General features: G+C 39.7%; 1 long non-coding RNA gene across 1 annotated transcript; it reads right to left on the minus strand.

The window, feature by feature from the left end:
- Positions 1-1301: 1301 nt before the first annotated feature.
- Positions 1302-5704, minus strand: LOC126385713 (uncharacterized). The gene is made up of 2 exons (XR_007569436.1): positions 5643-5704; positions 1302-3991 (listed from the first exon to the last, which is right to left on the minus strand). It is a non-coding gene; the product is annotated as an uncharacterized LOC126385713 (long non-coding RNA).
- Positions 5705-11543: the final 5839 nt, after the last annotated feature.

The following is an 11543-nucleotide window of genomic DNA, read 5'->3' on the forward strand; positions in this document are numbered from 1 at the left end:
CAGCTGACGTCATTCCACACCGAGTCACGAGACAGAGACACACGACAGGAAGAAGCTTCATAGTTGTTGAAGTCACCTCAACATTAAACATCACTTTAACATCACTGTAACGGCACTAACGGACATTTAACGGCTTCTGGCTGCGACACACACAAACCGACACACTTTGGATTTCTCTGCTTCAGAGACAACTGCAGCACTTCCGGTTTCACTCCTTCACAATAAAAGCGTCAGTTACAATATGATGACCTGTGAAATCAGGACCTAAACTGTATGAAATCATCAAAATATATGGAAAAAGTATTCAGATTATTTACTGTAATAAAAGTACTAATACAACACAGTGTAAATACTCCACTACTTGCAGTTGACATTAAGTGGGTGCACGTTATATCCATAGAGCCATTAAGGCTGTTGTCTTTTCATTTATATTTAATACACTTTGGGGGAATTTTGTATTAAAAAAAGTTTTAAAGGATAATTTTATATGTTCTTGTAGAAAAATGATGAATTGTATTTTCACAACTTTGATAATCAGGTGCTGAATGTCTGTATCCTGGAGGATACATTGTCCAGATAAGGGTATAAATACAGCAATTATCAGTCACAAATAAACTAATGTTTTGAGGTCTATTCTCCACAGATAATCAATAATATAAAGGTGTGAAAGAATGATTATTATTTATTCCCTATTCTTATTGTATTGTCAGCCGATGGTTCAGATTCAGAGGAGGGAACTAGTGAGGAAGACAAGGATTGTTAACAGCAGCAATTAAATTTGGATGGTAGCTCTTATGAGGACACAGAGGAGGGAACAAACCAGAGTGAATGTTAACAGGTTGTTGTTTATTCAAAGACTAGATTTGTTTCAAGGTTCAAAACATTCTGTATATAAATAACTATTGTTCAGTGTTTTTTACATTTTGAAAACTGTGTGCGCAAAACATGACAGAAAGAAACTAATCAACTGGTTCTAAAATGTTTTAAAGTTGGCACATGACGTATTAAATGAGAGGGTGTATTATCAGCAAAATGTACTTAAAGGCATAGTTCAGATTTTTTGAAGTGAACTTGTGTGGGGTACCTGTCTATAGTCAGAGTGTTACCTACAGTAGATGTCAGACAGCACGCCTCCAGTTTGGAGAAACAGGCTGGAGTCTGACATGGAGGCTAAGAAATGTACTGCTGTGGACAAGATCAGCAATAAAATGTATTTTAGCTCCCTGAAAAAAAGTCCCACTTTAAAAATGTTAATATCAAAGTTTGAGCACAGAAACATCCAAAACAGTCCCAACACACAGTTTGACATTTTTGATGTTTTATTCAAACGTTTGAACAGAAATGATGAAGCTCTGCCTGAAATTACATGATACCTGCAAGAGCATCATCAGAGAACAACAGAAACATGCATGAGCTTCTAAATATGACAGTCAACAACAGTGTACCTAATAAAGTGGACACTGAGTGTATAGTTCAGTGTGTAACTGTAGCTGACAGACTCTGGCTTAGCACCTTAACCAATAAAAAGAAGCAGTACATGTTTGTCCCAATGATCAATATCAAAATAAACAATAAGTCCCATTATATTTCACTTTAGCTCCAAAATATTCACATTTCTTTGACAGCGTGACAGCAGGCTTTAGTTCAGTGAAGTCTCATGTTTCTGTTAATGTCCATGTGGAGCTCAGTTAGGACCTTTAACAACTACAAGCTGCAGGATCATATTTGGTAAATGGACTACATTTATATAGCACTTTATATCTTCCTCATTCACTCATTCACACACTGATGTCAGCCAGCTACCATGCAAGCTGCTGTCTGACCATCAGGAGCAATTTGGGCTTCAGTGTTTTGCTCAAGGACACTTGGACATGTGGACAGGAGGAGCCGGGGATCAAACCACCGACCCTGTGATTAACTGACCACCTGCTAGCAGGTATTTCAACACTTTGTCTGGAAATTAAAAAGTGACAGTGGAGGAGCCATCTTGTTTCCTTCAGCTGAGGATCATCAGTCAGATTTAGTTGTTTTTAACAACCACAGATGGTGAGTAAGTATGAAATGGTTTAATCTCATTTCGTCTGGACGATCATAGTTCTCTTTATTAAGGAATCAGTCAGAAGTCACTTGTCTTCAATTTTTTTTAAACATGGTGCTGTTTGGATTTCAACTAATTAAAGGAGAACACAAACAAACTTTCATTCTTCATTAGCTGCCTGTCACTTTGATAATTTAAGATTCTGTTGATGATGTTTTGGTCACTTCATTGTCAAATTACAAGTTACACTACAGGTATTTTAATCTCTTCCTAAAATCTTCAATCAGGACTCTCCTGGTCGTTTCAAGTTACCTGATTATCACCTGATTACAGAGGGTGACTGTGATGTTTTGTCCTTATGGCCCAAACACACCAAACTAGGGAATGTCAAGATTGCACATCGTCAAGATTACAACCAACAGCCAACCAGCACAAACGTTTTGAGCCTGTATGAGAGGAAATAATTCTCCACAGCAGTAGACGGCGATAGTCCATAAACTTAATTTAAAAAGGGAAACTGGAAGACAGACAGGTCGAATAGAAGACGCTAGTTAGCCGGTTAGCTCATTAATAACACAGAACAAGAACAAATGATATTTACCGTGCCCCGGTGAACAAAAACAAACCATCAGGAAATGTTTCTGCAGAGGAGCTCAATGGCTAAAGAAAATAATCTGACCTTACGTAACAAGTTTGTTTTGATCTCACTTCCTCTTGACTTTAGCTGTTTGTTTACTTTCCTCACTTCCGTTTCTCTTCTTGTGCACTGAGCTGAACTGACAATAAGAGCCGTTTTAACATGCTGAATCTGACGACGGCCAACGGTGCGGGACATACTGCAAAGACTAGGGCGACAGATTCTCACTAACAGCCTGACACTGACTAACAGCCGACCGTCAGCTTGGTGTGTCAGGGTCTTTACACTTCAGCAGACAAGACTCAACCCTCTTTAAAGAGGTTGGTCCCTTTCTAACTTGGATCATTGAACGTTGCTTTTATTGTTTCATTATCCTACTTTGCCATCACATAATTATTTATTATTATTAATCAAATTATTCATCACATTTCATGTGACTAGTCCGACTCTGTTGATCTTCATCTATTTTTTTATTGCCGTAATCAAATATATCTTGTATTGTGCTCCTTCTTTTATTGTACCACTAGTACACAGAGAATTATGGGTTGTTTTTGGCTGCAATGTACGAAGTGTTTCTGTGATGCAGGCTTTAATTCGTACTCAATCAGACAGTACCATCTACACATCATTTATAGAACTAAGGAGGTAAAATTTCTTGATCATGGCCGTTAAGATCATCAATAAATTAAACTAATAAATGAAACAATCTCAACAACTCCCATCACACATGATATTAAAAAAACCCTCAATTACATTCAGTAGTGACATTTTGATATATTAGTTTGATTGATTACTGATTAATAATAATGATTGATGTCTAGTTAAAGTTTTATGTATGAGAAAAAAATGTAAAAAAAAAAGTTTGGACAGATGTAAGTGTTTTATAATTGGTATAATCGTATGTAATATACAGGCATTTTGTGCTGGAAGCAGAAAGTAAGTGGTTATTAGACTGCAGTTATATATTAAGTAAATATAACTCTTTTATCTAAAGCACTTAATAATTGTCTTTACAGCTTTACAGTTACAATTCAGATTTGGTAAAAATCTGTTAAGTGCTGCCCCGACCCCCAAAACTTTACTTTTTGTCTTTCTCACATCCATCACCACAACTGCAACCACACACACAATACCTGATTCAAACCTTTAACCTGTCACAACTTTCAAACTGGCCTTTAAGAGGCTGAGGACAGAAGACACAATGTCATCACTCTTTTGGTCTAAAACTCAAAGTGGTCCTCACTAAAAAAGAAGTACAACACACACACACCTCTGCAGAAGACTTTAAAGCTGATCTTGATTGTTTCATGGTGAACCTGCAGGAAGGAAAACAAAATAACATTAATGAAAATCCTTTCTGTCTTTGAACTGATCAGGCTGCACAGTCTATACTGACACCCTGTTGCATGTGCACTGGATAAACAAAGCCAAACATTATCTCCTGGATAAGATGTCAAGTTTCTGCCTAACAACATGATGGTTGATATACGACCCCAAATCACAGAGATACTGATTTGCACTGGAGTAATATTACCTCTGTGTTTGGTTATTGGTGGTTGAAGTTTAACTTTACAAATTACAGACATGGCAGATTCACATGGGGTTAAAATCACTGACAACAACAGGAATAGGGTTTATGATTCTCTTTTACAGGTTTTATCTGGATGGCACACTCACAAATGTTTTTGTATTGTGAAATAAAGTTTTCTTTGTTTCAAACAAGAATTCACAAACATGACTTTCAGTTCCTGAGTTCAGTTCCTCAGTTTCCAAAGTTCCCGTAAGGTTTTGGTGGAACAGATTCTCTTTCAGTCAGGAACTGACCCCTGACCTGAGGCTGAACTGTTTGTTCCTGTTTTTTCCAGCTGAGGAACAACTTTGACCCATCATGTCTCAAACTTAGATGACTATTAATGTTTTAATTCATCCTGTATGGACGATGATGACTCCTTCTCCTTCTTTACTCTCTTCAACAAGACATCCAAGCTCTTGACCACTTCTTCTAAAAGGCCTCATATGACACTGGTTCCTTTCCATTGTCTCTGCATCAGATTATGATTCAAGACTCTTGGCACCACATTTGTTGCTTTGCACCTGCCTGCATAAAATAATCCTCTGGAGTGCTTTCTTTGTTGCTGTGGTGCAACTGGCAAAGTTACTGCCTCTCTGCGTGGTTCACCAGTTGCTCGACAAGCACAAAAAAAAAGCACCCCAGACGGTCATTTCCACAGCCCAAAAGATCATCAGCTGCCCTCTCCACTCCTCTGTGGACATTTACAAAACTCAGGTCAAGTTTCTCTTACAGTTTACATCCATGTCTGTGAAAACATGGATGCTTTACACATCTATACAATCAGCACAGTTTCAAGGTGGACACCCAAGATTAGTGTCACCAACTCAGTATCTGACCAAATGTCTCCCCTTCTGTTCCTGAGATATGATGTTGAGGAATGTACAGAAAAAGATTTTTGTGGCCACAGCTATCTCCGGTGCGGAGGCATCAAGCAGACATGGACATATTCTGCTGTACTTGGTCAGCGGATCAGTTTTAAATACTGCAGTGAGGGAGACGACAAACAGAAGCAGCCTGAGAGAGTTGTCAGAGGAAGAGTTGCAGGTGACAGGCTCTAACACGTCATCAAGCTGCACTTTGGTGGTTATGTGACGCAGTGGACACACACTTGTGTTGTCCCACGGCATGGCTCGATGCAACAAACCCCCCTCACCATGGTGAAAAACCAACAGAGAGCTACTGTCGCCCTTCATCACCAGTATGAGTTTTTTAAAATAGATTTTTAAGTATCTCTATTTGAGAGATCAGTGAAAACATCTATTTAGACGTGTTTCCACTTTGATGTGCATGAACAGAGAGCCGATAAGAATCATGACACAAGATAGTCACAGTACCTGCTGTGTAACTGTCTGCACATTATAGATACACTGATAAAATGCATTATTTAAACTTACCTTTATTACAGCAATTTCCAGACTGAGTTAAACAAACTCCTACAAAAACAAACATTTCCAGACTGAGTTAAACAAACTCCTACAAAAACAAACATTTTGCGAGAACTCCGACAGCAACTCCAATCATCACTTTCCTGAACGTCCGGTCTGAAATCCGACAGCAACTCCAATCATCACTTTCCTGAACGTCCGGTCTGAAACACAGAACAAGAGGGTTAAAGTTATTACTACTGTGGAAGTCTTTAACTCTGCTGCTGAACCTTGTGCATTACTTGTCAAGTCTTTGTCAAATATGTCTGTTGAAATGTTAAAATCACACACTTTCAGAGGTATTTGTTTAGTTAAGAACATGTCCCACCTCAGTGATGTACGTCAAAATGAAGCTCAAAAGCCTTCAGGTTGTACTTTATTTTGACACACTGGTGGCTTCTCTGATCAACATTTCTTAAATTAACTGTGAGCTCACAGAAATCAGACAAAAGTACTTGTTCTATTACAACAACATGAAGGAAGGAGGAACAAACTCAATCTGTGTAAAATCCATCCATATTTGTAACCATTTATCCTCTTGATGATCATGTGGGGGGTGGAGCCTATCCCAGCTGACATCGGGTGAGAGGCCGGGTTCACCCTGGACAGGTCGCCAGACTATCACAGGGCTGACACATAGAGACAGACAACCATTCACACTCACATTCACACCTACGGACAATTTAGAGTCACCAGTTAACCTGCATGTCTTTGGACTGTGGGAGGAAGGTGGAGCACCTGGAGGAAACCCACGCTGACATGGGGAGAACATGCAAACTCCACACAGAAGGTCTCCTCCACCCTGGATTCAAACCAGGAACCATCACATTGTGAGGCAACAATGCTAACCACTGCGCCACTGTGCAGTAAAATGTTTTCCTGTTATGGTTGAGAAGCTGGTAACCAAAGGAAACCAAAAAGCAAGCCTTAATTTTTTTTTCCTGGATTTCTGCGTCTCTTCATTGTGCACAAATTCCGAAAGTCATGATGTGTGAAGAAGTGCAGGTTTAGTTTGTTTTGCAGATTACCCACTTTAAGATGGAACATGTACGAGACCACAGAATTAAATTTAGCATACAGATGCTTAACACCGCTTGTACGCTGTCTGTGGTGCTGAACACAAGGAAAAAGGTTTTTTGCTTTAACTGAGAAAACACTGTTTCATGTCACGACGCCGAACAAGAATCAGTCAACTCAACCTCAGTGGAGTGGGTGAATTCAAAAGGTCTGGAACCAGGCAAGCACAGTATATACTTAAAGCATAGCATATCTTTAAAGGTCAAAGATCTGCACTGGCTACGGCCCTTTCCACAGGTAAGTTAAAACTAGGTTTGTTATTTTAATAACTGTTCATTTTGCTCTGTGTACTGAACAAATCTGTCCAAATGTTTTCATCCTAACATCATGTTATGTGTCAAGAGTTGAAAAGTTCCTAAAAGAAAAGACAGCATATTGTAGTGGTGACAATACTGGTCAAGTCAATATTTATATAGCCCAAAATCACAAATTTCCCTCAAATGTTTTTGGGGTTCAAGGTGGAGAAGGAGAATCTCTCCAACACAAGTGTTCATGAGCTCAGACTCAGAGTCTACAGCCAGGCAGCAGCTCTGTGAGGCTGTAACACAGGCAGGTCACACGGGTCTCACACTTTAGATAAGAGACAGACTGTACACAAGATGATGTGTGTCTTTAATCTTGTCTTATTGTCTGTATATACCCATGAAATTATGATACAAGTCAAAACTATCATTTATGTAAACATGCAGATGTTATGGTCTTTGTATGAGGGTGACGTGATGCTTGAGTTGACAAACCTGAGCTGTGTGACGACACTCCAGATCCGGGGTTACCCCTCTCCACTGATGAAAATAAAAAACAGACGACATTAGTCACTGACACATGAGTTCGTATTATTGCATAACTTATATTCAACTGACGCAATTGTAATAACTAAAGTAAAACTCAACTACATACATACAATTTGTTTAGGTGTTTTGTTGCATTGTGCAGTGTGTGTTTACTGTACTGAGACAAACAGCCTGTTTACACTCAGTATTTCTGCTGCATCCAGCTGTTGGGAAGCTGCTGCATGGCTGGTAGAAATACACTCACACTGGGCTGCCTTCTGCAAATCACATTAAACAGCACCTATGATTTGGTGAACTGTGCAGTGCAGCATTTACATTTTCCCTCCCTTCAGTACAATTTTCTGAAAAACTGAGCAAAGCAGAGAAGTGATTCTGAGGTCCCCAACCAAACACATTCCTCTCCCTGACTGTATACTGAGGTCTTATTCATGAAAAGGGACGATCCTGGTGACACCCACTGAAAATGTGTTTGACTTCCTGCCAAGGACACAGTCACACAGCTCTCACTCAGGTCACATGAGGATGGGTGAATGTAAGCCTTCACCAAGTCCACAAAGCACATCTAAACTGGGAGGGCAAACTCCCACGACTCCTCCAGTAACCCTGTAAGGGTGAGGAGCTGTTCCATGGCCAGGACGCAATCTGTCTTGCTCCTCCTGGATCTGAGATTCTATAATCCAGGAGAGGCTGAGCAGTGTGACACCATGAGAGCTGGAGCACACCCTCCGGTCCCCTTTTTTAAAAATTAGAAACCATGACCCCTGTCTGCCACTCCACCGGAACTGTACTTGACCCCTGTGTGACACTGAAGAGGTGTTTCAGCCAAAACAGCGTGACAATGTCCACGGGACAGCCGTTACAACCGTTCAATTCGTTTTCAACATGTGGTTACGTGTTTTTCCGAGCCGTCTTTAAACGCACCATGAATAGGCGGCACCAGGCGGCAACCACACGCTGTCATGTTGTGATCAGAATCAATCGCACACAGACGAGACGTGTGCTGCTGGACAGTTCCTCTGTGTTAACTATGTTCAGCAAACCAGCCAGCAAGAAGCAAAACAAACTTGCACAGTTTCTTCCAAACAAACTGTGTAAGTTGAGTGATGCTGTTGCATGTAGATAATGTTAGCTAATTGATGACTAATTAATAGATGCCAATATATCAAGTTAAGCTAGTTAACAAGAACACTAATGTTATTGTTGCCTATGTTAAATACCTTGCTAGTTTCATGCTAGGAATAAACCCACTCCTCCTTAATAAGAACTTGTGCTCACTATTGCTTTGCACATATATTTTTTTAAATCTTTATTGCCACAATATAAAGAGCAGGATCAGGGAGGAGACAGTGGACCAGAGGCCAGCAAGGATGATCATGCAGGGTCTTCACAGGTGAGAGATTATAACTGGCTGAGAAAAATATCTAGAGCATAAAAGTGACTTTGCGACCAATTTCCACAGCTTTGTCACCACTACTATTCTTAATCCTATTATAAATTTTGCTTTGCACATTTATTATCTATATTATTGCAATAGATAGAAGAGCAACAGGGAGAAACCAGGCAGGTATCAGGACAGGGACCTGGCAGCAGCACCAATTATCAGCCCAAGGCTTCACAGGTAAGGAGAACTGGCTAAGGAAATGTCTATAGGATAAGAGTGACTCTAAGATTAATTTTCACAGCTATTTCAGAACTACTCTTATTTATACTCTAAAATGTTTTTTGTCTGTATTGCAATAGAAATACTACTGTATTATTTGTGTTTTTAAAAGGCAGCAGGTATAGGTCGTGCCATTTTTCTTTATCTTGATTAATTTTGCACATCTGTGCTGTCATATTTGATGATGTGTGCACGCAAAAAAATCAAAGCTACATTGCATCCCCCTTCTTAAAAATTAACAATTCGACCACTGAGTATAGCATAGTATAGTATAATACAGTATAAGGATGGCTACCATGCCGTCGAAAAAACACACACAACGCAACAGGCAACTCTTCAAATATGCTATAGCGCATATCCGAAGACATATCGACATTGATATCAGCGGTGCACGAAAGAAAGCCCAACAACAGCAGGTAGCTCTTCTCAGTATCTTAAGAAGTAAGTTACAAGCTAACTCACACGGTGCTCAAGCGATTACCAATGCAATGGAGGTCAGTTGTTGAAATAAACTAAAGATTTAAGCATTTGCTTAGTGTGCTTGAGCCCCGATGTGAGGTGCTGGGCCCACATTACACTGCACCACATTGCACATCCTTTCCCATAGCTGAGGTGACGTTCCATGTCTCAAGAACCAGTCTATTACGACAGAGATCAGTGCACCTACAGTAGATGAAGAAAGGAGGACGCACAACTCCCATATTTTAAAAAAAACAATGGGTGCAAGTTGCAGAATGATTCCAAAAAAACTTGTGGGCAACAGCACTCACAAAAGACAAAAAAGTCAAAATGTATAATTTACTAGGGCAACACACGGTCGTCAAACGTTTGTTAGTTTGTTTGACCGTGTGTTGCCCTAGTAAATTATACATTTAGACTTTTTCACCTACAGTAGATCCCTGCCTTTACCTGCTGCCCGGCTGACACTGCTCCTGGGGTTGACTGGTAACAAAGTTGCCACCATATATGTCACCTGCCATCAGATCAGCCAACAGGAAAATTCCACTGCAATAGCCATGTTTCAACCAGTAATGGGCAGTCATTGTGCGTATTTATAACACAAATGTAGAATTCACATACTTTGATTTGGACCTGTTCGATCAACAACACGACTAAACACCAACATAAATTGGTTTTCAGTTAAAGAGAAGTGATTTGGGGGTTTAGTTTCTCTCTAACCTTTATCATGAAAGTACTCACCAACATCAAGCTCAATGTGGAATATCTGACGTGGCTGAAGACGTGGAAAATCACAGGTGTAGATTCCACTGTCAGCCATCTTTGCATTTCTGATGGTGATGGATGCGTCACCATGTTTCAGTTTATGTGGAAAATGAGAGACTCGACCTTTGAACTCCTTACTCTGACCTGGACGATTGCTGTTGTAATTGATGCCACTATAAAAGAACACCTCCTTCAGACCGTCTTTCTTCCATTCAAACATCTCTGACTCAATGTTCTTCTTTGTGCTGAGCAAACAGGGTAAAATGGCATTACTCCCTTCTTCCACTTTTGTGGGTGTTGGTCCTGGAAGATACAAACATGTATTAATTAGTATGTTTACATGCAGAGTAATTAAGACAGACATATGGAAGTTTGCTGTTGTAACAAAATATCAACTTTTGATATAACAGCAAACTCTACTTGTATTTTGGCCTTGTCTTACACATTGTCCTCAGAAAATCCTTTGCTCTGCTCTCCAGAATGCATATTTGCACGTTTTTACTTTTTTGACATATATTTATTATTTTTACATTCAGTTTTAACTCTGAGATTTCTTTTTCTAACTCTTATTACTCACACAATAGTCTTTAGGGATTCATATTTGAGAATAGGGCTGTGCGATAATGAAAAAACAAATATCACAATATTGTTGAGCAAATAGCTTGATATCAATATTGTAGGACTGACAACTGGTGCTTCAACCAAAATATTTACATAATGAGATTTTTGATAAATAATCATCAGTAATATGGACATAATGACAAAGTGGGTAAATGTAAATAATAGAACAGAAAGAACAGTCTGTAAGTTCAGAAAATGACATCACTTTACTGTAATGCAGCCTGTAAAACCAGGAGAGGACACCATCAGTATTACATTAGTCTCGCTCACCAGACCTTTCTCAAGAAAAGAAAGGTCTGGCTGGGCCGACTCTCACTTTAAGATTGGAGAAAAAAAACGCCCCGGCTGCTTGTATTTCTTTCAACCAATCACAATCGTTCTGGGCGGTGCTACAGCAACGGTGCACTTGCAAAAATATTGCCGGGGGGAAACAGGTTTTGGTGTAACACGCCCACAAAAATATCGCCTACAGGACGCGAACCATGGCAGAAAAATGGC

The sequence above is a fragment of the Epinephelus moara genome, chromosome 24 (assembly GCF_006386435.1).
Source record: "Epinephelus moara isolate mb chromosome 24, YSFRI_EMoa_1.0, whole genome shotgun sequence".
In the NCBI taxonomy this organism is placed as follows: Eukaryota; Metazoa; Chordata; class Actinopteri; order Perciformes; family Serranidae; genus Epinephelus; species Epinephelus moara.